The 27,831-nt window shown below is 43.0% G+C and overlaps 1 long non-coding RNA gene across 2 annotated transcripts in view; it reads right to left on the minus strand.

Moving 5' to 3' along the window:
- LOC122433473 overlaps nt 1-27,831 on the minus strand; it is a 106,589-nt gene that overhangs the window by 48,663 nt on the left and 30,095 nt on the right. For both annotated transcript variants that reach the window (XR_006267105.1, XR_006267104.1), the window contains one exon: nt 13,756-13,972. This is a non-coding gene — a long non-coding RNA (uncharacterized LOC122433473). The remainder of the gene's footprint in view (nt 1-13,755; nt 13,973-27,831) is intronic.

Below are 27,831 nucleotides of genomic sequence, written 5' to 3' on the forward strand. Positions count from 1 at the left end.
GGAAAACTCAGCAATGGCCACAGGTCTGGAAAAGATCAATTTTCATTCCAATCCCAAAGAAAGGCAATGCCAAAGAATGCTCAAACTATGGCACAACTGCACTCATTTCACACACTAGTAAAGTAAAGCTCAAAATTCTCCAAGCCAGGCTTCAACAGTATGTGAACCGTGAACTTCCAGATGTTCAAGCTGGATTTAGAAAAGCCACAGGAATCAGATATCAAATTGCCAACATCTGCTGGATCGTAAAAAAAGCAAGAGAATAATAAAGCAGAAATACATCTACTTCTGCTTTATTGACTATGCCAAAGCCTTTGACTGGGTGGATCACAATAAACTGTGGAAAATTCTTAAAGAGATGGGCATACCAGACCACCTGACCTGCCTCCTGAGAAATCTGTATGCAGGTCAGGAAGCAACAGTTAGAACTGGACAGAGGACAACAGGCTGGTTCCAAATCAGGAAAGGAGTATATCAAGGCTGTATATTGTCACACTGCTTATTTAACCTATATGCAGTGTACATCATGAGAGATGCTGGTCTGGATAAAGCACAAGCTGGAATCAAGATTGCCAGGAGAAATATGAATAACCTCAGATATGCAGATGACACGACCTTTATGGCAGAAAGCAAAGAAGAACTAAAGAGCCTCTTGATGAAAGTTGAAAGAGGAGAGTGAAAAAGCTGGCTTAAAATCCAACATTCAGAAAACTAAGCTCGTGGCATCCGGTCCCATCAGTTCAAATAGATCAGTTCATCTATCGGGCAAATAGATGGGGAAACAATGGAAACAGTGACAAACTATCTTTTTGGACTCCAAAATCACTGCAAATGGTGACTGCAGCCATGAAATTAAAAAATGCTTGTTCCTTGGAAGAAAAGCTATGACCAACCTAGATGACATATTAAAAAGCAGACACATTACATTGCCAACAAAGGTCCATCTAGTCAAAGCTTTGGTTTTTCCCGTAGTCATGTATGAATTTGAGAGTTGGACTATAAAGAAAGCTGAGCGCTGAAGAACTGCTGCTTTTGAACTGTGGTGTTGGAGAAGACTCTTGAGAGTCCCTTGGACAGCAAGGAGATCCAACCAGTCCACCCTAAAGGAAATCAGTCCTGAATATTCATTGGAAGGACTGATGCTGAAGCTGAATCTCCAATACTTTGGCCACTTGGTGCAAAGAACTGACTCAATGGAAACGACCCTGATGCTGGGAAAGCTTGAAGGCAGGAGGAGAAGGGGACGATAGAGGATAAGATGGTTGGATGGCATCACTGACTCTATGGACTTGAATTTGAGTAAACTCTGGGAGTTGGTGATGCACAGGGAAGCCTGGTGTGGTGCAGTCCATGGGGTCACAAAGTTTGACACAACTGACCGACTGAACTAAAAACAATATTTCCTCGGTGCAGCCACTATGGAAAACAGCACGTGTGCCTGCTCAATCACTCAGTCGTGTCCAACTCTTTGCAACCCTCTGAACTGTAGCCCTCCAGGTTCATCCACTGGAGTGGGTTTCCATCTCCTTCTCCAGGGGATCTTCCCAACTCAAGGGCTGGAACCCACATCTCCAGTGTCTCCTGCATTGGCAGGTGGATTCTTTACCACTGAGCCACCTGGGAAGCCCCAAAGAACAATATGGAGCTCCCTTGAAAAAACTACAAATAGAGCTTCCATATGATCCAGAAATAATCCACTCCTGAGTATATACCTGGAGAAAACCATAATTCAAAAAGATACATTCAACCCAACGTTCATAGCAGCACTATTTATAATAGCAAGACACGGAAACAAGCTAAATATCCATCAACAGAAGAACAGATAAAAAAGATGTATATTATATTTTATATATATATGTATATATATATATATCTCAATGAAGTATTACTCAGCCATAAAAAAAGGATGAAATAATGCGTTTTGTAATAACATAGATGAACCTAGAGATTACCATACAAAGTGAAGTAAATCAAAGACAAATATCATGTATCACTTATATGTGGAATCTAAAAAATTGATGCAAATGAACTTATTTACAAAACACAAACAGACTTACAGACATAGAAAACAAACTTATGGTTACCAAAAGGGAAAGGTGGAGGGGAAGGATAAATTAGGAGGTTGGGAGCAACATATACACACTATTATATATAAAATAGACAAACAACAAGGACCTACCATACAGTACAGGGAACTATAGTCAATATCTCATAATAATTTACAAGGGAAAAGAATCTGAAAAATATATATATATACATATCTTTGTACTTTGCTATACACCTGAAACAAATACAACATTGTAAGTCAACTATAGTTCAATTTAAAAAACTCATATTATGAAACAATATTGAGGGCTTCCTTGGTGGCTCAGTGGTAAAGAATCCACCTACCAGTGCAGGAGACATGGGTTCATTCCCTGGTCCAAGAAGATCCCACATGCCTCGTGGCAACTAAGCTTCTGCGCCACCTCAACTACTGAAGCCTGTGCATCCTGGAGTCCGTTCTCCACGAAAGGCCATCACAGGGAGAAGCCCGTCACCGCAGTGAAGAGCAGACCCTTCTCTCTGCAACTAGAGAAAGCCCGAGAGCACCAACGAAGACCCAGCACAGCAAATAAATGAATTAATTAAATTATTTTTAAAAAATATTGAATGGCAAGAGATGCTATTATGAATTATGTTCCCTCCCCCCAAAAAGCCACGTTGAAGTCATAATTCCCAGGACCTCAGAACATGACTTTATTTGGACACAGGGTTGTTGCAGACCTCATAGTTAAGACGAGGTCCCTTAGAATCAGGCCACGTGAAGACACAGACGCACAAGGAGAATGTCACACGATGACAAAGGCAGAGTGATGCAGCTGCCAAACAAGGAACGCTAACAATGGGCAGCCTCCACCAGAAGCTAGAAAAAGGCAAGGAAGAATCCCCTGTAGGTTTCAGAGGGATCACGGCCCTGTAGGCTCCTTGATCTCAGACTTCTGGCCGCCAGACTGTGAGACAATATATTTCTGTTGCTTTAATCCACCCAGGTTGCGGTACTTTGTTTCAACAGCCCTAGGAAATGAATGCAGGGAGCTGTTAATGCCTTATTGCTAAGTGAAAAAGCTACTGATAAATCAGAGCACAGACTATGATCTCATTTATATAAAAATCATGGTTATGTAATTTTAAACAACAGGAAAGATAGACAATAAAACACTAACAGATTTATCACTAGGGGATGGAATAGCAGGCTTAAATTTTTGTTTATTCTTCTAGTCCATATTTTGCAAATTTTCAAAACAAATAGATGATTAGTATAACTGGAGGAAAAAGGTTATTTTTTACAACAGAGATAAATTGCCCCTGGAAATACGCTCCTCGCACATAACACCTTATCCCAACAAACAGCATATTGAATTTGCTTCCTAAGGTCTCAGCCTCTCTTGCCCGCACATGCTCAGACTATGACTGTTCACTGAGAGAGGAGCAGAAGGAGGAGAGTTCATCCCTCTTCCTCGTATAATCAGTGGCTCCCCAGTACCATCAGAGTACAAGCCGAGCAATATCTATCATTCCCAACTCCTGACAGCATCTCCACTCTCATTTCCTATTCACAACCACACTCCAATACTGATCAGCTTAAATCTCACACACACACACACACATCACTTGTACTTAGCTGGGTAGTAATATTTATCCTCCTCTCTTAACGAATCTTGTGTGTTGATGTTCAGTCACTTAGTCATGTCTGACTCTTTGTGACCCCATGGACTGAAGCACACCAGGCCTCTCTGTCGTTTACCATCTCCAGGAGCTTGCTCAAACTCATGTTTATCAAATCGGTGATGCCATCCAACCATCTCATCCTCTGTCATCCCTTTCTCCTTTTGCCTTCAATCTTTCCCAGCATCAGAGTCTTTTTCAGTGAGTTGGCTCTTCACATTAGGTGGCCAAAGTATTGGAGTTTCAGCTTCAGCATCAGTCCTTTCAATGAATATTCATGACCGAGTTCCTTTAGGATGGACTGGTTTGCTCTCCTTGCTGTCCAAGGGACTCTCAAGAGTCTTCTCCAGCACCACAGTTTGAATGCATCAATTCTTCAGCGCTCAGCCTTCTTTATGATCCAATTCTCACATCCATACATGACTACTGAAAAAACCATTGCTTGGACTATACGGGCCTTTGGTGGCAAAGTGGTGTCTCTGCTTTTTAATCTGCTGTCTAGGTTTATCATAGCTTTTCTTCCAAGGAGCAAACATCTTTTAATTTCATGGCTGCAGTCACCATTTGCAGTGATTTTGGAGCCCCCCAAAAATAAATTCTGCCACTGTTTCCATTGCTTCCCCATCTGTTTGCCATGAAGTGATGGGACCAAATGCCACGATCTTCGTTTTTCTAACATAAAACCATGCTCTGCCATACCTTAGTGCCTTTTCCATCCTGTTTTCTTTGGCAAGTATGACTTCTCCAGCTAAGTTCCAGTCATCCTTAGATCCTCGACTTAAACACCAGTTTCTCCAGGAAGCCCTGCTTGATGACTCTGCCTCTTTAGGTTTTGTTGGGGTTCTTACCCTGGGTCGTCACATCATCTGGATATCCTGATGCCCTATCTCAAGTTGTATTGTAATCCTGGCTTCCTTCTGTCTCTCCCACTGCAGCTTCAGTTCCAGGAGGACAGGAAACAATCCCTGATCATCTCTGTACTCAGAGTGACTGGGCCTGGTACATAGTAGCAGCTCAGTAAATTCTTGTTAAACTGCTTAGAAGCCCAGATAGCTGAAAGTGATATGACTGTTGGATTGTGTTATTTAGAAACTGAATCTCCTTATTCCTGCTTTTGCCCCCTTCATCCCACCATCCACAAACCAAAGATATCATTTTCACTTAAGTTTAGGCCACCCTACATGGGTCCCCATTACTCAGAAAAAATTCAAATTCCTTGTCATGGAAAATAAGGCCCTACAGGATTGCCTTCTAACAATGCCAGCCTCAGCTTATATGGTAGAGATGCTATGAAATTTGCTGAATGATGAAATAGATGGTAGGTAGGTGGATAGATGAATGGATGGATGGAGGGATGGATGGATTGGAGCATAAACTTATAGGAAGTACAACTTGAATATTTATTTCTCTTTAAAGAAACCCTTTGAAAATATTCCACAGCAAGGGAAAAATAGAAAGGACATTCGATTTTTAGTTTTACCACTTATTATCACCTCTTTTTGCATGCACTTTGCCGCTCTGGGACTCGGGGGTCTTGTCTTTTCACAGGGCATTAAGTTAGATGGTTCAAGAAAGTTCACTGGAGATGCTTCTCTGGCCAGTGGTCCCCAGGCATCCAGAGGGCATTGCCTAATGATGCTTTCCTCATCTACTCTCATCTCTTTTTTCTTTGCTCCAATCCTACACTGGTGCCTCAGACAGTAAAGAATCTGCCTATCATGCAGGAGACCCAGGTTTGATCCCTGGGTTGGGAAGATGCCCTGGAAAAGGGAATGGCTACCCACTTCAGTACTCTTACCTGGAGAATTCCATGGACAGAGCAATCTGGCAGGCTAAAGTCCATGCAGTCACAAACAGCTGGACATGACTGAGCGACTAATACAACCCCACACTAGGGAAAATTCTGGATAACCATTAAACTTTGCTTTAGTGGACTTTGCTTTTATTGACTGATGATTTCAGTGTCTCATTTTTTCCTCCCAGCTGGCCATCAAGGTGTCTTTCTTTAAAAAAAAGTTTTATTCCCAAGAGGAATTTTCAAGCCAGCCAGCAAGATAATGGAAATTTCCCTACAAAACAATATCCCTACCAGTCACTGAGCAGAGGGAATGTCTGAAGAAATTTTCCATCACAGGATTCAAATCTTCCTGCTACATTTCACTTCAAAGTCAGATCATAACTCCCTCATACAATTTTTTTCTCACAACTAGAATTCCACCTGAAGTTTTCAACTGTAGGTCAGAGGTCCCCAAACACTCTAGAATCCATCCACTTTCCCTCACCTTGTGTTCTGCTGATGAAATCTTGGCCAGAATCACCTCCTCCCTTGACTAAGGGGATGACCTCCAAATTGGTCTCCATGCCTCCTCCACTTCCCCTGTAAGATATTTTTGCCAGACAACTTCCAGCACATTCTTTTTTTATTTAACAATGTAAATCAGGGAACTTCCCTGGTGGTCCAGTTGTTGAGAATCTGCCTTCTAATGCAGAGGGCACACCCTGGTAGGGAAACTGAAGTCTCACATGCCAAAGGGCAACTACGCCTTCGTACCCAACTAGAGAAAGCTGGCACGCCACGACAAAGGGCCTGTGCAGCCAAAATAAAATAAATAAATATGTAAACATTTTAAAATAAAAATTAGTGCATGAGAATAGAAACCCAGCCGCCATTGTGGAAAATAATTTGTCTGTTCCTAAAAACAGGAACTATGTTCTATGTGCATTAAACATAGAACGCCCAAGCTTGTGTGCATGCTAAGTCATTTCAGTCATGTCTGACTCTTTTCAAAGCGATGGACTATAGGCCGCCAGGCTCCTCTGTCCATGGGATTCTCCAGGCAAGAATACTGGAGTAGGTTGGCATGCCCTCCTCCAGGGGATCTTCTAGACCCAGGGATTGAACCTGAGTTTCTTATGTCTCCTGCACTGACAAGTGAGTTCTTTACCATTAAAATGCCATCTGGGAAGCCAAGAATGTGCTTATGACTCAGCAATTCCATTCCTAGGTAGATACCTTAAAGAACTGAAAACTGGTATCCAAATAAAAACTTTTGCAACATGTTCATAGTAGCACTATTCTCAAAGTGAGGAAACCATCCAAATGTTCATTAACTAATGACTGCATCAACAAAATGTGGTCTATCCTACAATGGAATATCATTCAGCCATGAGAAGTATAAGTCACATATTGTATGATCCCATTTATATGAAACGTCCAGAATAGATAAATGAATAGAGACAGGAAGCAGATTAGTGGTGAGCAGGGCTGGGAGAGTGATTACTTAATGTCTACAGCTTTCTTTGGGGTGATGCAAATGTTTTGGAACTAGAGATGGTAGTTACACAACATAGTGAATGTACTAAATGTCACTAAATTGTGCACTTTAAAAATTAATTTTATGTTAGGCAAATTTTACCTGCATTTACAAAAAGTGCAAACCAGCCTGTGTCACCAAATGACAACTCTCCAATGGCTTCCCCTGAGAATCTGAGTCAAGTGCACGCTTCTTCCCTTCAAGTGCGTTTCCAGGATCTGGTTCCTACCTACCTCACACTCTCAGCTTTTGTCTTCCCCCTTGTAACCACAACCTCCAGCCACACCGGCAACCATTGGGCCCAACTCCTTCCTGCCCCAGGGCCTTTGGTCTTACTCTTCCCCCTGCCTGTAAAGTTATTTGCTAATCTGCAAAGTTCCCCCGACAGGCAATTGCCTTAAACATTGTCCCTTTGTGGACACCCTCTGCTGATTTCTCCTAATAATGCCATACATTTCATCTCTGCTGACCTCATTATCCTGCTTTATTTTTCTATTAGCTCTTCTCATCTGAAATTATTGTATTAGCATGTATTTTTCAATTAAGGTGAATACACATAACATTGGGCTTCCCCGGTGGCTCAGTGGTAAGAATCCACCTGCAATGCAGGAGACTCAGGAGACTCAGGTTTGATCCCTGGGCCAGGAAGATCCCCTGGAGGAGGGCATGGCAACCCACTCCACTATTCTTGCCTGGAGAATCCCATGGACAGAGAAGACTGGCAGGCTACAGTCCATAGGATCGAAAAAAGTCAGACACTACTGAAGCAACTTAACATGCATGCACATATAAAATCAACCATTTAAGTGTATAACATTGGCATTAGGCATTTTCACAGTATTGTACAACCGCCACCTCTGTCTAGTTCAACAATATTTTCATCACCCCAAAAGGAAACCCCATACCCACTAAGCAGTCACTCCCATCCTCCCTCCTTAGCCCATGCCTCTGACAGGCTGTTCTCTGTCTCTGTGGATTTACCTATCCTGGATGTTTCATATAAATGGGATCATACAATATGTGGCCTTTTGTGTCTGACTTCCTTCACTGAACATAACGTTTTCAAAGTTCATGCATGTTGTAGCAAGTATCAGAACTTCATTCCTTTTTAAAAAAATTTTTTTGGAGGATAGTTGATTTACAATGGTGTGTTGGTTTTGGGTGTACAGTAAAATGAATCAGTTAAACATACATAGATATCCATTATTTTTTAGATTCTTTTTTCATATAGGCCATTACAGAGTATTGAATAGAGTTCCCTGTGGTACACAGTAGGTCCTTATCAGTTATCTATTTTATATATAGTAGTATTTATATGTCAATTCCAATCTCCCAATTTATCGCTCCCCCTCCTTACCTCCTGGTAGCCATTAAGTTTGTTTTCTACATTTGTAAATCAATTTCTATTTTGTAGATAAGGTTTTTGTACCTTTCTGTTAGATCCCACGTATAAGTAATGTCATAAAATATTTATCTTTCTCTGTCTGACTTGTTTCACTCAATATGACAGTTTCTGGACCCACCCACTTTGCTGCAAATGGCATTACTTCATTGTTTCTATGGCCAAGTAATATTCCATCCTGTATGTGTGCCACATCTTCTTTATCCATCCTCTGTCGACAGGCATATAGAAAGGAGAAAAGGGTGGTCTTCAGGTCAAACAATAGTGTTCTTTGCTGCGTTCGTGTCCCTTCAGTCGGGCTCCAGCTGAGGCAAAATTCTGTCCCAGGACTTTCTGAAAATAGCTCACTTCACTGAAGGAAATCCAGTTTGCAGGAAAATGTTTTGGAAAAACTGCAAGCTTCCAAGGATCAGGGGAGAAGCTTGGAAAGAATGTGGTGCATCTCGCCAAAGAGTGGGATCCGCATTGACCCTCGCCCGGCTCCACGGAGCCCCACACCACTTGCTATCAGCGTCCCCTTCCCCGGGGCAGAGAGAAGGGACAGCTTCCTCCATCCCAGGCTCAAAGCCACGCAATCAAGGATGTCGCCAAGATGATACACCCCGTCAGGATCTTAATCCCCGGGTGGATGAGAGCAGACTTAACGACTCCAGGACCAGAATTAGAGCCCGAGCTATTAAGTGCTTCGTGACTCTGGTGAGGGAACAGATCACTTAGTCCAAGTCTATTAAAATATGTAATAAATTACAGCAGCTGGTAAGTGCTCCAATATGGCAACTTTAGCAAAAAAAAAGAGAGAGAGAGAGAAAGAAGACATTTTACAGTTGGATATTGTCCTATCTCTTTTTCTTTCTGTGTGCCTCCCTCCTCTGCCTACACATATGTATGTACATGTGTGCACACACAGATGCACAGACACACATACACACACACTCACACAAACACATACATACACACCTTTACTGGAGCCCCATGACATTTTCCTCTTCAGAGAGGCCATAGAGAAAACATTATAAAGTCAGACAGAATTGTGTTAGCATCCCATCTTTTCCACTAACCAGCTGGGTGAGCCCAAACAGCTTACTTTACCTCTCTGAACTGCTATTTCTTTTCTTGTAAAACAGGAGCCTCAATAATGCTTAGGCCAATCACCACGACAAGCATGAGACAGGTGCTGGATCAGGGGCACCCCTGCAGTTTGTAGGGTGAGTAAGCCCCCTTTTTCATCCCAAGGAGCCTAGATGTCAGGGGAAGGAAGGGGCCCAGGGCTCAGGATGCCGTTTTTCAGAGTCATGGCAGCCATGTCCAGGGAAAGTCATCTCAAAAAGAAGGCCAATTGGAGGCATTTGGTGATAATTAGAAATCACAAAGAACAATGTGTAACCCAGCAATCTTTGAAATACGCATTAGTGCAAACCCTTAAGGAAAAAGCAAAGAGAGCCGCAGCATCGTTCAGCACTAGATTGCAGACTGACGCGCTTTAATCCAGCTCTTAAATTTTTAATTATGTTAATCTAATTTTAGACAGTAATGAGATTGTGGTGCACAGCCTTTATTTCCATTTCAGGTTGTCTCCTTTCCTTCTCAATCACCCACACTCCCCAACAGCGCCGGGCACCGGAGCCCGCCAGCTCCCTCTTCCTGGGAACTGGTGATGGCTTCCCAACGCCTCTGCCTGGCAGCTCCGTGCAGTCTGCCCACAGGCAGTGGCAGCGTCACCTGGGAGCTTGTTAGAAATGCAGACTCTCAGGCCCTGCCCCGAATCAGAATCTGCAGTTTCAAAAAATCTGCCAGGAGTCCATCAAAGCATGAACTACTGCATTTGAGGACCCTCTAGACAACAGGGGATCTTTCTAAACACAGCTGGTCCCTGGAGCCCAGGGCCACAGGAGGCTGCAAACCTAGGCTGCCAACTTCTCGTGCTTCCTGAGTTTCTGTAGTTATTCTTGTTCTTATTTTAATCAGGCATGAAGATTAACTAATCTTGTGTTGCCAAATCCTTTGGCAACACAAGCTTAGTTCTCTCCCTGTTGGCAGCTGCAGCCAAAGGGGCCCAGGTAAGAATAAACCTAGTGCACCTTTACACTATGTTGACTGGGCCAGGTCTTGTTCTCCGTGCTTTGAAAGTGAAAGTCACTCAGTCGTGTCCAACTCTTTGCAACAACCATGTACTATACAGTCCACGGAATTCTCCAGGCCAGAATACTGGAGTGGGTAGCTGGTCCCTTCTCCAGGTGAACTTCCCAACCCAGGGATCAAACCCAGGTCTCCCGCACTGCAGGCAGATTCTTTACCAGCTGAGCCATCAGGAAAGCTCAAGAATACTGGAGTGGGTAGCCTATCCCTTCTCCAGTGGATCTTCCTGACCCAGGAATTGAACCGGGGTCTCCTGCACTGCAGGCAGATTCTCTACCAGCTGAGCTACCAGGGAATTCTCAATGCTTTATTGGTAATGAAGTACCCCTTGCAGCATCCCTGGGAAGTGGCTGCCACTATTATCCCCATTTCACAGATGAGGAAACAGAGCCTAACCAAGGTAAGTGACTTCCCCAAGGTCACAATTAGTCAGGCTTGGAACGGAAGAGTCTGACTTCAGAGCCTGAACCTTATTGATTGTGTGCTCCCACAGGGACTTCAACCCACGTAAGACCCTGAGTCCTTCGCTCAGCAGATATTTCTTGAGCCAGGAATGTGCCAGTCACTGGGGGGTGGATTGTAATTGAAGACAGAGATTTCACCATGGGGATTTAGGTCCAGTGGGAAAGAAGGACATTAACCAGATAATTACACACACACACACACAAACACATGTATGCATATGTGTCCTTACAAATGGAGAGGGTGTTAGATAGAAGAGGCACACAGTAGTCTAAGAATAACTAGCTGGGGGAAGTGCCCAGTGTGGGTGTCAGGGTGAGCCCACCAGGAGACCTTTGAGCTCAGGGATTTTTGAGCACAGGGCTCATGGAAACATTAGCTAACAATGGGACATGAACAGTCCAAAAAGAAAAGATGTGAGGGTCTAGGAAGCAAAGGTGATGGAAAGAGACAGGCCCCACCAGGACTTCTTCGGAGACCATGCTAAGAACATCATTATCCATGGCACCCTTCTCGTCACTATTTCCTCCCAGCACCATTTTCCCTCTCCTGCCTCACCATACCCCTGCTTCCTTGCCTCTTCTCCAAGGTTTTCCCTTCCCCTCCTTCTCCTCCTTGTTGTTCCAGCCCTGCTCCACGTTGGCACTGATTTGTGGCTATAGTCATCAGGTCAGGGCTAATTGCATATGACAGGAGCCCAATTCCAACAGGCTTAAACCTGAATGGTCTAGCTTCAGGAGCAGTTGGATCCAGGTGCTCTACAACGGCATTGGGAATTCCTTCTCTCCTTATTTGGACTCTGATTTCTTGAGTTGGCCTCATCTCCAATGAGTTCGATGGCCCCCTGCAGCTCCAAACCTAGATATCGCATTGGCTTGTTACCAGCCAGGTAACAACGGTTACCTAATGGTTCTGTGACCTTTCCAAGGAGAAGTCCAGCGGCCCAGCTTGGATGATACATCTGTCCCCGAACCAGTCACTCTAGCCAGGATACATTAATGCTTTGGTTTGCCAAGCCAGGGGATCATCCCTGGAGCCCAAGTTTCCTAAAGGATCATAAGAAAGAATTTGAATAGCTGATATTTCAGGCATGATGAGCATGTGGGGAGGGGCTAGAGGAAAAAGAACCGTGCCTATCTTCTGGGTGCCCTTCAATACTTTGCTTGCAATCATCCTTGACAGTTCCTAATAGCAGGGGCAACTGAATCATTCTTTCTTATAAGAATTTGTCTCAATTATAAAATGCCATTGGTTATTTTTATCAGTAAAATATAAAAAGTAGACTTTTATCAGAAAACACATGCTTGCTTTAGAAATGTCAGTGTGGTTAGGACAGCATCTTAAAATCAACAGGATGTTATCAAGGGTTCTAGTAAGCATGAGGTTTGGGGTGAGGCGCAGAGAATTAAATAAGTCAATTCTCATCTCATTTTCCCAGAGTTACCATGTTCTGCTTCCTAATCCCTAGCAAGGTTGGTTATGATAGCTGATAAGGCTATATTCATTATCTACAGAGGATAAAATTCTGTATCTTGGTGGAGAGAAGACAGACAGACAGAAATGGGGTTGATAGAGACAGATAAAAGGAGAGAGCAAGAAACCAAAAATAAATACATAAAGATTGGGCTTACAATTTACAAGACAGTTTAGGGAGATGCCCCAAGTACAAGTGTGAAATTAATCATGATTTCCTTGTAAGTGGGTATGATTCTTGGGCCAAAGGGCAGGAAGCATTTTGATCTCAAATATTCTAAACTGTTTCTGTTTCTGGGAGGGAAGAGAACAAGAGCAGATCAGAGAATCTTCTTCTTCCCCAAGACAGAGCTGGCCAGCAGCCTCCATCTCCAGGAGGAAGCGCCATGGCTCAGGCACGTGGCGTCTGCAGCCAATGCACACACATCCACCCCGTACTGTTGTTGACAAGACGTTTACAAATTCAGGGAGAGAAAAATGTGGTCATTTATACTGCCACTCTCTAAAGCTTGACATCAGTGGAGCTACCAGAGTCCATGAATCACTGAAGGAGGTAAAAATCCAAATGGATATAAATGTCCGATAATAATGGCAAAGTTAAATAAATTACACTTCATCCATATCATGGAATAATATGAAGCCATTATAAAAGTGAGCTAGACCTCCACTGAGTGCCACAAAAAGGCCTCCAAGAAACACTCAGTTAAAATAGAAAAGCAAATTGCAGAACAATACATATAATATGAGCCCATCTATTTATGCTAGGAAAAAAACAGCTATGCATGTAAATGCATAGATAAAGGATTTGTACCAAACAATACCGGTGACTATCTCCTGGGAGGAACTGGGCATAGTAGGATTGAGATTTCCATAATTTCTTTATCTATTTAGATTTAGATAAAGAAACATTTTTCTACTATTGGGCTCTTTTTCAAGGAAAAACTATATCTATGTATCTATATGATATCATGTACATGATTCATTGTACTTACCATGTGAGAAATGACAATGGAAGTTAGCGATCTGGGGAAACAGAAAATGTTCACTTATTTACCCCCAGCCTCATTAACACCCCCTGCCCCTCTCCCCCAGGACTACTGGTACCCTACCTCTGGCCACACTGGCCACGGCGGTTCTCCTGTCCAGGCTGGACTACTCTCCATCCCGTCATGGTCCACCTTTCTGCTCTGTCTACAGGGCTGGGCTCATACAAGAGCATTTTGCTCAAACACATGTAGAATCCAGAGATAATACTATTACCTCAATCACCACCGTGCTTCCGTCAGGATGGGCCTGGTTATGCCGCAGTAACAAAGCAGCCCTACATCTCAGTGCTTCAGCATGGCAGAGGTTTGCTTCTTGCTCACGTTTCATGTCAGATCTTGTCACAGATCAGAGCTGACTCTGCTTCAAATTGTCTTCCATTCCGGGGTAAAAGTTAAGCCTCTGGCACACCCTCTAGGATGTTGCTGGTTTTCTGTTAAAGGCAAAATGAGATCAGGGTGAACCACGTGATGGTTCTTAAAACTTCTTCCTTGGAAGAGAAGAGGCCCATGTCACTTCTGCTCATATTGCAATGACTCAAGTCACATGGCCAAGGCCAATAACAAAGGGTCAGAGAAGCATGAGCCTCCTGGGGTAGGGGCATATGATGGGGAGGAGGCAGCAGATATTTTTCAACAGTAATACATCCCCTCATGCACGATTTTCAAAGACTTGAACCACAGCAAATACTCCTGGAGTGCCTGCTATTTGCTAACTACTGTACCACTTGAGGGGATATGAAGACAATTCATAATGTTAAAATCTAGACATTTTTATGCCTTATGACAACAGATACTATGCTAAACATGTTGCATGAATTAACTCATTTAATCCTCAAGTCAGCTATTATTGGGGATGAGCAACCTGGGCCTGAGAAAAGTCAAGTCACTTGCTCATATGCACACAATCCCTCTCCTCCAGGAGTTTAGTCTGCAGATATCCTAGGATGTGTCCCAGACTTGGAATATGAAAACTGCTTAAGACTTTATGCTCTTCAAGAATTTATTTATAGATTCAATCACCCACCACATGTAAGAACTGAGTTGGGTTCTTAGGATGCTTTAGAAGAGAACTATCACCAGGACATTAATTCTTCCTATCACTCTATTAGCTATAGGACCTAGCGAGTTGCTCAGCCTCTCTCAGCCTCCAGATCCTCATCTAAAACTGAGGATGAATGTAGAGTCTGCTCTTTATTCAATGGGATCTACACAGCGCCTCCTCTATGCCAGACAAAATTCTAGGTATCAGTGCTGCAGCAATGAGTGGATCTCCCTCCACCCTTATTGGGGGCTGAGAGTCTACTGGGAGAGAAAGAAATTAATCAATATATAACTTAGTGATAATATAATAAGTGCTATAAAAAGTAATAAGGCAGAAGAAGGAGTTTAGTGATAAGGGTGCTATTTTTAAATAGAGTGGTCAGTAAAGACCTTACTGATGAAGTGATACTTCAGCAGAGACCCAAATAAAGCAAGTGACATATAGTCATGTGAGGTTCTAAGAGAGCATGTTTCCAATGGAGAAAATAGCAGATACAAAGCCTGTGAGGCCAGGCTGTGTCCCCTGTGTTGGGAGAGCAGAGGAGGCCAGCGTGGAATGGCTGAACCCAATAAGCAAGCAGGAGACCTCTAGTTAGAGACAGAAAGGCAGGACCACATCATGAAGGATCCCATGGGCCGTAGAAAGGGGTTTCAGTTTCATTCAACCAAGAGGATGAAATGAGATAATCCCGGGAAAAGTGCTTAGCACTATGCCAAGTGTGGAGTGAGCCTTCAACAAATGAATGGATATCAGCAGTTCTTCATACCATAAGTGCCTAAAGATTTATGCAAGGCCTTTATGTGCTAGGCATTTTCCTGGAAGCTTGGGAATCACCAGTGCACACGGCACAGAGAGATGCTCTCATGAAGTTTGATTTGAACATGGGAGCCAGACAACAAAATAGATAAATGTAACAAATAAATAAGTAAATGGTGAGGTGTGTTGGAAAAGTGGCAAGTGCTATGTGTAGCAGATAAGGAAGGGGGTTCAGGCACAGAGCAAGGTGGTGTCACGCTGTGATGTTAAGTCCTATTGAATGGGTGAGTAGGCTTCATGAGAATGAAGTCTCAGGTGAGGAGTTTAGGGAAGCAGATTTCTGGGGGAGGAGTATTTCAGGCAGAGGGAACAGCTGGAGCAAAGCCCTGGAGGCAGGGCTGTCAACTGGTGTATTCAGGGGACATCAGTGACACCAGAGAGGAGCAGGGGATGAGGTCACGGGATGATGGGAGCCAGGGCACGCAGGGCCTTGTAGGCCATTGTAGAAACCTGGGTTTTTGCTCTGTGTGCTGAGGGTGCACCAGAGGGTTCTGAGCAAAAGACGGACATGATCCAAGGTAGGTTCTAACAGGGTGGCTTCAACAGCTGGTTGAAAAGGTGGTTGCTTAGAAGCAGGAAGACCATTAGGAAACTGATGCAGGAATCCAGGTGGGAGATGCTGGTGGCTGTGGCCTAGCTGGTAGTGATAAAGGTGATGAAAAAGCATAGGATTCTGAGTATATTTTGAGGTTAGAGCTCCCTCCCCAGGCCCCTATCCATTTCCTCTACCCCCAACCTCTATTATTCCTGCCATAAACAATCAAGGAGAGGGGAGGCCACCATCAGCGTCCCATGCCTAAGCTTAAGCTCAGGACATTGCACGTGTCTCAACTCCCTGCTTTGCTGGAGAGCTCTTCATTTATTGATAGCAGCTGCTCCCACCTCTGATGGCATGGAATCAGTTCTATTAAGCCCAGATTGGCAATGTGAGGCTGGGCGAGAGAGGGGCACAAAATAAAGATGCCAGCAGCAGAAAGAAAGATAGCCCTTATACAAGAGGAATTTCATGCCTCAGCCCTCTCCTGGTGCTATTTCTAGAAGCCCCCAACCCTTTAACCCTAAATACACCCCCTTAAAGTCTTGAGAGAGTGATCTTCCCTGGTATCTTGTTATCAAGCAGACATGCATATTGGGTCTTTCTTTTTTAAAGGAATAACAGATTCTTCTTTTCCCATGTCCTTTGATTTATTCATTTTGCAAATAATTATTTTAGTGCCAGGCATTCTGATAAATGATAAAGATAGAGTGGGCACAATCAATACAGCCCTTGACTGCACAGAGCATATAATTGAGTACAGAGACAGATAATGAATAAGTAATTCAACCTGTAAACAGTGGAGCACTGTGTCCAAGAGGAAGCAGGGGCTAAGGATGCAGGCTTTGGCAATAGCTGTTTGCTGGAAGATATTAGGAAAATTACCTAGCGACTCTGTGCCTCAGTTTCCTCCCTTGTGAAATGAGGTATAATAAGACTGCCTACTTTCCAGATTTGTTGATGGATTGAATTCACATATACAAAGCTCTTATGAAAATATCCAGCACATAGGAAATGTTGTCTCAATATTTGCCACTATTATTATAAGCATTTAATTCAGGTTATGATTATTCTGGGCTTCCCAGTGGCTGAGTGGGTAAGTAATCCACCTGCAATGGAGGAGATACAGGAGATATGGGTTTGATCCTTAGGTCAGAAAGATACCCTGAAGGAGAAAATGGCAACCCACTCCTTTATTCTCGCCTGAAAAATCCAATGGACAGAAGAACCTGGCAGGCTACAGTCCAGAATGTCTCAGAGTTAGACATGACGGAGCCCAAGCACAAAACAATGATTATTCTTTGAAAGGACTGTATAGCATATGTACATAGGTGGAGAAGACAGAAAAGTGTGTGGAGGGCAGTCTCTCCATGGAGGTGAATTTAAGGTGAGCCCTGAAGGACAATGAGGAGGCACCTTTGCAAAAGTGTGGGGGGAGGGGCCACAGGGCAAAGTGTTTGAGCAGAGAGAAGGGTGTGGGCGAAGACTCTTGTTCAGGGAAGAGGATGGTTTGGGGGAGGCCTCGTAAAGAGTCGGACACGACTGAGCGACTGAACTGAACTGAACTGAACTGTGGAGAGGGTGGTACAAGGCACATGAAACTGCAAAGTCACCCGGTCCTTTCCTGCAGCAGGAGCGCAGGTGTTGGGGGATTGACTGAAGTAGCCAATAGCAAGCTTATTGCCTCAGAAGATTTTGACATGGATTCTTATCACGTGGTCTTGCCAAAGCCCAAGTCATTGTCAATCACAGCAGGTATTTGTCCTCTTTTCCTGCTTTGTCTAGTGAAGATGCCTTTGAAGACCCATATCCAACGCACACCCCAGCAGACCAGTATCTACCCCCTCCCTTTGTAGCCTTGTTTGTGACGTGGGACTTTGACCCCAAGCATATATGATTGGATGAAAAAGCAAAAATGGGCCAATCAGATTCTCCCCTGGGAATTTTGAGTTGTAGTACCTGATCACTTTTGCTCGTCAATTACTGAGACTAGATCTGAGAGATGTAGCACTATTTACAACAGCTAGGACACGGAAGCAACCTAGATGTCCACTGGCAGATGAACTGATAAGGAAGTTGTGGTATATACACAATGGAATATTACTCAGCTATAAAAAAGGAATCCATTTGAGTCAGTTCTAGTGAGGTGGATGAAACTCGAGCCTGTTATATGGAGAGAGAAAATGAAGAAAAAGTATGGTAGTCACCTTTGGGCTGTGGGCAGGAGAAGTAGAAAAGCTACTCTGCATAGAAAGAATGGGGAAAATAAAAAGCAGATGGGCTGAGAGCAGCAGAGAGGAGGGAGAATGCAGCTCCAAGAAAGCAGAGAGAATAGAGGAGCCTCAGACCCTGATATGTTCAGTTTCTGGTTCTTGAGTCCAGATGAGCTGTAAGAGGTACCTTTGTGCTGATCAAGCTTAGACTGATTTGAGTCAGCTCCTTTGGCTTGCAACCCAGCATGCCCTGAGCACCTCCTTGACCATTCCACAAAATGCCAATTACATTGTTGAACTTCTAGGTCTAGGGAGTGGGCACAATAAAGTTTCATGGACACTCTGAAAAATCTTCCATGAGCATTTTATTTTATATTTGCCCTCTTGTTCTAGTCCAAGATTTCTTTTTTTATTGAAACATTGTTTATTTACAATATAATGTTTGTTTCAGGTATACAGAAAAGTGATTCAGTTATACATATAAATATATATTTATTCTTTTTTAGTCCACTTTCCATTATAGGTTATCATAAGATATTGCATGTAGTTCCCTGTGCTACACTGTATTTGTTGGTTACCTATTTTGTATATAGTAGTGGGTATATTTTAATCCAAACTCCTAATTTATCTCTCTGCCCCCTCTCCTTTGCAACCATAAGCTTGTTTTCTATGTCTGTGAGTCTATTTCATGAGCCTTTTGAAGTAGAAAATTCTCTGTAACTAATACATATGCATTCCAACAACAACAAAAAATCCAGCTCAACATGTAAGCTCTTTGTACATGGGTTATGCCAATAGCAATAGTTTTAGGTGGTTTATCCTAGAATTTCTACATATCTGGGCATTTCATTGACTGAAATATTTAAAGAAGCATAGATCATTTGGACATTGTACAAAGAGATCTATCTGCAGAGCAGCACTTATAGGTTTATTTTTTAAATTTTTTTCTTGATTAATTCGTTGTAGAATTAATACTAATAGTCATTATTTATCAATTCATTATTATATGTCAGATACTGCTTTGGGGGTTTGACATGAATTAACTTATTTCATTCCCATTGCAATCTTATGATATAGGTGCTATCATTCTCATTTAAGGGGCTTCCCAGGTAGCACTGTAGTAAAGAATCCACCTGCCAATGCTGGAGCCACAGGAGATTGGATCCCCGGGTTGGGAAGATCCCCTGGAGGAGCAACCCACTTTAGTATTCTTGCCTGGGAAATTCCACGGACAGAGGAGCCTGGTGGGCTACAGTCCATGGGGTTGCAGAGAATTGGGCATGACTGAGCAACTAAGAACAAACATCCCCATTTAAGATGGGAAAACTGAGGCATAAAAGATGAAGAAACTTGCCCAAGAGCATCTGTTAATGAATGACAAAACTGGAGTTAAAGCTCCGTTGTCGAGTTCCAGAGTCTAGGCTTTCAGCAATCACACTACTTTTGTCCCATGCTGTCCGTTTTATATCCACATAGCTGGTTCTATAGCTTATTTTTATAGCATTATCATATTTCTGATAGTTACTATTTTATTTCTGACACCTCTGAGGTGTTAGAAGGGATTTTTTCCCCATCTTCTCTGCCACCACCTCACTCCCTTCATCCCCAAATGTTTGGTAGATGTAACCACAAGGCATGATTTGCAGATGAAACAGTAGAGCCACTAGGTAAATAATTTTTTACCCAAGGAAATAAAAATGATAGCATTTATTTAGTACTTAGAGTATGCCAGGTTGTGCCTGTTGCAATCAATATTTCATTTAATTCATAATTTTCCTTGTGAGGAAGATTATTTCCTCCCCCTCACTTTGCAGACAGTAAAACTCAGACTTGAAAAGATAATGTGACTTGGCCAAGGTCACAGAGCTAGTATATCATGGATCCAAAATTTAGACTCCTGTCATATGACACACACGTGCACACACTCCAATTACCAAGATCCGTGGCCCCAGAACTGTAAGGAAAGACAAGATAAAATGCAACACGAGCCTTGTAATTCAGACTAGTCTCTCTTGAACCCTAGGGACTCATGTCTGAATGCTAAAAAGCGCAGGCTACAGCAAAAGAGAGGTCAAAACCAAAAGGTAGTCTGGGGGTTAAGATTTCACCTTCCAATGAGGGGAGCGCAGTTTGACTCCTAGGTGAGATGCTAAGATCCCACGTGCCTCACAGCCAAAAAGCCCAAACATAAGAAACAAAACCAATATTGTAACAAATTCAATAAAACTTAAAAAAAAAAAACCCAAAAGCCTTGTTTTGGTGAAATTTCTGGGGACATTGATTGCATCTGAGTTTACTAGTAGGCTCAGCAGTATTTGTTTCAACAGGGACTTTTGGGATGAGCTGTCATTGTGCTTCCAACACCATCTCATCACCCTTGGTGCTAACGGTGTTCTCAGCCCTCGCCCAGAGCGAACAGTGCAGAGCAGAAAGAAAAAAACAGGCTTCATTGGATGGCCAAGCAAACTGGGCTTGTGAGAATAGGCCAGACATTCCCCCAGGGGCTCCCAGAAGTGGTGAGGTTGCTGGTATTGGGAGCTTCAGGTGGATACTGGGGTTATCACCACTGGAAGTAGAAATAAGGTTCCAGGGTATATATCCAAATGATCAATCTATCCTTGTCACATTATGGTCCATCACACACAGACTGAACACCATCAAAACAGCACAGCTTTATCACCCCAGATTCACAGAACACCTATCATGTGCTGGACACTGTGGGGTCAGCACTCATGACAGAAGAGTCAGTACATCCACAGGTAACCAATCAAGGTAAGGCTGTCAGATAAGAGCGGTGACAATAGGCAAAACAACTGAAGGTGCTTCCACACATTCGCGTGTGTGAGCGTTATACTAGGAACTTCATTGAATCTAATCCACACAAAAGCAAAAACAAACAAACAATGGCAATAAAAAACAAGGAAGATGTTAATATTCTCCAAGGATGAGAAAACTGAAGCTCAGAGAGGTGAATAATATTCTCAAAGCCACACAGCCAGTAAGCTGTTGTACCAGGATTCAGGTTTCAAGATCCCTCTGGCTCCTGAGCCCAAGTGTGTCAACAGCTGGCTAATGTCTGTCAAGTTGTTTTTCTTCCTTAAAATGGGCTCCAGACCTTCATGGAAGTTTTCCCTTGGAGAGACTCCACTCTGACCCTGTGAGATGACAAAGGTTGATGCTTGCTGAGAAGAATACAGAGAGGTGAGGAGACATCGCTCTCTCCCCAGAAGCATTCTAAGGGTGTGTACTTTTTCTGTAAGTTTCTGCAAGTGACTTTGATCTGGTTTTTATTTTTTAACAAAGCCCATAAATAGCTGATGTGGTGAGGCTGACCACCTAGCCATCCTTTCTATGGTAGGGTCTGCCAGCTTCGTAAGGCTGGGAGACATGTTTTAGCCTAAAAGAAAATGTCTCAAACACAGAGCTTCTGAAACAAGCATTTCCTCCCTCCATGGGGAGGCAGGAGGCAATGTGAGCAATGGGAAGGCCAGGCATTGTCCATGCCTGCAGAGACCAGAGTCTCGGGCTTGGGACTCCAAGCAAGGCTGCGTGCCAGACTCCTCTTCCCAGCTGGAGACGTGGAATAGAAATGCAGGTAGGGCAATGTCAGTGTCAGGCTTCTAATTTTCAAACAAAGGAATCAGTTCAGGATGGTGTGAGCTGAAAAGAAACATATCAGAAGTGATTTGTGAACTCACAGGATCTTTAGGAGGTGGTGCAGTGGATTGAATCCTGGCCTGCCAAAAAATATATCCATGTTCTAATCCCTGAAATCTGTGGATGTGATCTTATTTGGGAAAGTCTCTGAAGATGTAATTAAGGTAAGGTTCTTGAGATAAGAAGACATCATTCTGGATTATCCAGCTGGGTCCTAAATCCAATGACTGCTGTTGCTGTTTAGTCACTAAATTGTGTCCAACTCTTTGAGGCCCCATTGACTGTAGCCTCAGGCTCCTCTGTCCATGGGATTTCCCAGGCAAGAATACCAGAGTGGGTTGCCAGCTCCTTCTCCAAGGGACCTTCCTGACCCAGGGATGGAACCCACATCTCCTGCATTTGCAGGTGGGTTCTTTATGACTGAGCCACCTGGAAGACCCACAAATCCTTACAAAGCAGAGATTTGACACAATTGGAAGTGAAGACATAGAGCAAAGGGGAGACCATGTGACCAAGGAGGCAGACTGAAGTGATGGGGCTGTAAGTCAAGGCTTGCCAACAGCCACCAGAAGCTGGAAGAAGCAAAGACCTAATTCTCCCCTAGAGCCTCCAGAGCAAGCATGGCCCTCTGACACCATAATTTTGAACTCCTGACCTCCAGAAATATGAGGGAGTAAATTTTGTTGTTTTGATCCACCAAGGTTGTGGTCATTTATTACAATAGGAAATGAATGCCCATGAAGAGAACCAAGTTTTGAGGCTCTGCTTAGGATAATCCTTAAACTCATACTGCAGAACTGGTGCAGCAGAGGCATCACCACACCCATGGTGGGCTCCATGGACCTTGCAGTGCCAGCCCCTGCGATGCTCCACTAAGCCATTGGCCCCTGCTGCCTCTGGAAGCTGGAAGAAAGCTGTGGCCATTATGGGTGAACCAGCTTTCAAGGCAATGTCTGTAACAAGCAATCTGATTGGTGGAACCAGTGTCACATGTTTTCACTCTAGCTGCAAGGGAGACGGGAAAGGTAGCATCTGGCTTCTGTTGTAAAAGGTGGGAACGTAGAGCAGGTAAATTCCCCAAACACAGGAAGGTACGGGGCAGTCAAAAAGAGAGGAGTATCCTCTAGAGGTGACTTGCCAAGCAAACCCCCATCCTATTCCCTGACTCCTCCCATTCAGCATCTCCAGGTATTAGCAGCCCCAGAACCATCTTACTGAGTGAACTGTGCTTCAGGTGTAGTAAGCTGTGGGTATAAAGAAACGGTAAGGGCATCCCAGGTGCCTCAGTGCTAAAGAATCCACCTGCCAATGCAGGAGATGCGGCTTTGAACCCTGGTTAGGGATGATCTCCTGGAGAAGGAAATAGTAACCCACTCCAGTATTCTTGCCTGGGAAATCCCATGGTCAGAGGAGCCTGGTAGGCTACAGTCCATGGGGTTGCAAAAGAGTCAGACATGACTTAGCAACTACACAGAGCAGCAGAAGGAACTGTCAGGCTTGCTTCTCCAGTTTCATTATTGCAGCAGCTGGGTTTTGTTTTCACTTTTGTTCTTCAGAGTTAACTTACCCTTTGTTGCTGAGGTTTGCTTCCTATTGAAGGCTGTGAGGTTACAGGTCACGTTGCATGGTCTGACCCCCACCACTCTCCTCGCTGCTACCTTGGCTGCAAGCCACACTGACCTCTCCACTGCTGCTTCTTCCTCTTTGTTTTAATGATACCATGTAACCTTTTTTATAAGATTTATTTTATTTATTTGACTGTATAGGGTCTTAGTTGCAACACTCCAGATCTTCACTGTGGCACACAGGCTTCTCAAGTTGCAGCTCATGGGCTTATTTGCCCTGCAGCATGTGGGATCTTAGCTCCCCGGGCAAGGATCAAATCCATGTCCCCTACATTGGAAGGCAGATTCTTAACCACTGGGCCACCAGGGAAATCCCTCCACCACTTCTTGAATATGCCAGCGGCCATCTAACTTATTCCTGCCTGAAATTCACTTTCCTTGAAACTGACATGATTCACCACCTCACTTGGTTCAGCTTCAGGTCTTGGCCCAAGTGTCATCTCTTTTGAAAAACATTTCCTCACCACTCAGTTTGAAATAGCAACCCCTACCCATCATCTCCATCTTTCCACCCTGCTTTATTAGTGAAAGCACTCATCTACCCAGTGTAAATTGCATTTATTTGCTTATTTTTTATGGCATCTTACCCTCCCTAAATTCCATGGGAAAAGGATCTTTTGTTTGTGTGCTGCTGGGTCCCCAGTGCCTAGGGATAATTCCTGGCATGTAGGTGGTGCTCACTAATGTTAGTTGAATGCAGAAATCATATTATCACTAATAGTTTAAATACTTTCTCTCCCCCACTAGGATTTAGCCATTTTTACAAAATGATTCAGTCTTATTATTCTGTATTCCCCTCGGAGCCTAGCAGAGTGCTGAGCTCATACAGGACCCCAGGGAGTATTTGCAAGAAGAATAATTGGGTAGGCAAGCACATTCACACTCTTGTTAAATCCAAACACTTGTGTATACAAGCAAGATTCTCGAGTGGAGATTTCTCCTAATGGTATTTCCTAGCTTTAAGCTGGCATCCGGTATAATTAGATCTGCCTTTCTATAGCTCTCTTCTCACATACAGACAGCCAATGTGGTTTTGTACACATAGTATCTAATTCTAGTAAGTAGCAATAAGCATCCACCCAACTTGCATGTTTTTATTCATTAACAAAAGAGTTCTCTTTTCCCTCAAAGATCCCCTGGAGGAGGGCATGACAACCCACTCCATTATTCTTGCCTAGAGAATCCCTTGGACGGAGCCTGGTGGGCTATAGTCCATAGGGTTGCAAAGAGTCAGGCATGACTGAAGTAACTTAGCACACATGCATGGGGCCATTATGAAAAGAAGTTTCTTAATATTTATGTACACATTATATTTATAGTATGCATATATTGCATAATTATATACATTATATTTATAGTATAGATTATGCTTTTAAATAATATATAATATTATAATATTCCCAGGTGGTGCTAGTGGTAAAGAACCCGCCTGCCAATGCAGAAGACATAAGAGATGTAGAATCTTACGGGTGAGGAAGATCCCCTGGAGGACGGCATGGCAACCCACTCCAGTATTCTTGCCTGGAGAATCCCATGGACAGAGGAGCCTGGCGGGCTACAGTCTATGGGGTTACAAGAGTCAGACAAGACTGAGTGACTAAGCCACCAGTGCTAAACACTGTCTTCCTTTTACAGAGAAACAAAAGGTTGAGAACTATTAGCAAACATTTTTGGCACCATCCTGAGATGTTCTCTATAACATTTTTTAGTAATTTATACCAGTAATAAATAACTGGTATTTATGTTCACCAATCTACAGAATGCTAATATAAAGGAAAGTTCAAGGTTGCTTAAGGAAAGTAGGATATGTAGTTTAGTAAAGGAGGTATGTGGAATGAAATTGCATTTTGTTAAGGGAAAAGGAAATAGGTCTGACTTATAGGTGTCTGTTTCTGAATGGGAAAATACAGTTATGGATACAGAAAGGGATAGAAAGGTTTGTGGAAAAAGGGCCCATAAAGAGTTTCATACATGGCACAAGTTTCCTAGGGATGTCGAAATGCCTTTGGTAACAGATTTGAAGTTTCTTTACTTCTCAAGCAATCTCTTCTGTATTTGCCTTTGAAATATTTTATTGTTACTTTGGTTAAGTGAATATTGTTTCACAATGACCTATGATCTAATCTGAGTATTTGTTCTAAACCCTTTGATATTTTTGACAGAACTTCCTAAAATCAAATTCTAATTGTTAAGAGAACACACTGATCATAAAAAATATCCTCTTCCAACAACACAAGAAAAGACTCTACACATGGACACCACCAGATGGTCAATACTGAAATCAGATTGGTTATATTCTTTGCAGCCAAAGATGGAGAAGCTCTATACAGTCAGCAAAAACAAGACTGGGAACCAACTGTGGCTCAGATCATGAACTCCTTATTGCCAAATTCAGACTTAAATTGAAGAAAGTAGGGAAAACCACTAGACCATTCAGGTATGACCTAAATCAAATCCCTTATGATTATACAGTGGAAGTGACAAATAGATTCAAGGGATTAGAGCTGATAGACAGAGTGCCTGAAGAACTATGGACGGAGGTTTGTGACATAGTACAGGAGGCAGTGATCAAGACCATCCCCAAGAAAAACAAATGCAAAAAGGCAAAATGGTTGTCTGAGGAGGCCTTACAAATAGCTGTGAAAAGAAGAGAGGTAAAAGGCAAAGGAGAAAAGATAATATATACCCATTTGAATGCAGAGTTCCAAAGAATAGCAAGGAGAGACAGAAAGCCTTCCTCAGTGATCAACGCAAGGAAATAGAGGAAAACAATAGAATGGGAAAGACTAGAGAGCTCTTCAAGAAAATTAGAGATACCAAGGGAACATTTCATGCAAAGATGGGCACAATAAAGGACAGAAATGGCATACTTAACAGAAGCAAAAGATATTAAGAAGAGGTGGCAAGAATACATAGAACTATACACGAAAGATCATAACCCAGATAATCACAATGGTGTGATCACTCACCTAGAGCCAGACATCCTGGAATGCAAAGTCAAGTGGACCTTAGGAAGCATCACTACAAAAAAAGCTAGTGGAGGTGATGAAATTCCAATTGAGCTATTTCAAATCCTAAAAGATGATGCTGTGAAAGTGCTGCACTCAATATGCCAGCAAATTTGGAAAACTCAGCAGTGACCACAGGACTGGAAAAGGACAGTTTTCATTCCAATCCCAAAGAAAGGCAATGCCAAAGAATGCTCAAACTACTGCACAGTTGCACTCATCTCACACGATAGTAAAGTAATGCTCAAAATTCTCCAAGCCAGGCTTCAACAGTACATGAACTATAAACTTCTGGATCTTCAAGCTGGAGTTAGAAAAGGCAGAGGAACCAGAGATCAAATTGCCAACATCTGTTGGATTATCGAAAAAGTGAGCGAGTTCCAGTAAAAAACCTACTTCTGTTTTACTGACTATGCCAAAGCCTTTGACTGTGTGGATCACAACAAACTGTGGGAAATTCTTAAGGAGATGGGAATACCAGACCACCTGACCTACCTCCTGAGAAATCTGTATGCAGGTCAAGAAGCAACAGTTAGAACTGGACATGGAAAAACAGACTGGTCCCAAATTGGGTAAACAGTACATCAAGGCTGTATATTGTCACCCTGCTTATTTAGCTTATATGCAGAGTTCATCATGAGAAATGCTGGACTAGATGAAACACAGGCTGGAATCAAGATTGCCGGGAGAAATATTAATAACCTCAGATATGCAGATGACACCACCCTTATGGCAGAAAGTAAAGAGGAACTAAAGAGTCTCTTAATGAAGGTCAAAGAGGAGAGTGAAAAAGTTGGCTTAAAACTCAACATTCAGAAAATTAAGACCTGGTCCCTTCAGTTCATGGCAAATAGATGGGGAAACAATGGAAACAGTGAGAGACTTTATTTTGGGGGGCTCCAAAATCACTGCAGATCATTAACTGCAACCATGAAATTAAAAGATGCTTGCTCTTGGAAGGAAAGCTATGACCAACCTAGACAGCATATTAAAAAGTAGAGACATTACTTTGCCAACAAAAGTCCATCTAGGCAAAGCTATGGTTTCTCCAGTAGTCATGTATGGATGTGAAAGTTGGAAGCCGAGCACCAAAGAATTGATGCTTTTGAACTGTGGTGTTGGAAAAGACTCTTGAGAGTCCCTTGGACTGCAAGAAGATCCAACCAGTCCCTCCTAAAGGCAATCAGTCCTGAATATTCAATGGAAGGACTGATGCTGAAGCTGAATATTCAGCTTCAATATTTTGGCCACCTGATGTGAAGAACTGACTCATAGAAAAGACCCAGATGCTGGGAAAGATTGAAGGCTGGAGGAGAAGGGGACGACAGAGGATGAGATGGTTGAATGGCATCACCAACTCAATGGACATGAGTGTGAGCAAGCTCCGGGAGTTA

This window comes from Cervus canadensis, chromosome 32 (assembly GCF_019320065.1).
Source record: "Cervus canadensis isolate Bull #8, Minnesota chromosome 32, ASM1932006v1, whole genome shotgun sequence".
In the NCBI taxonomy this organism is placed as follows: domain Eukaryota; kingdom Metazoa; phylum Chordata; class Mammalia; order Artiodactyla; family Cervidae; genus Cervus; species Cervus canadensis.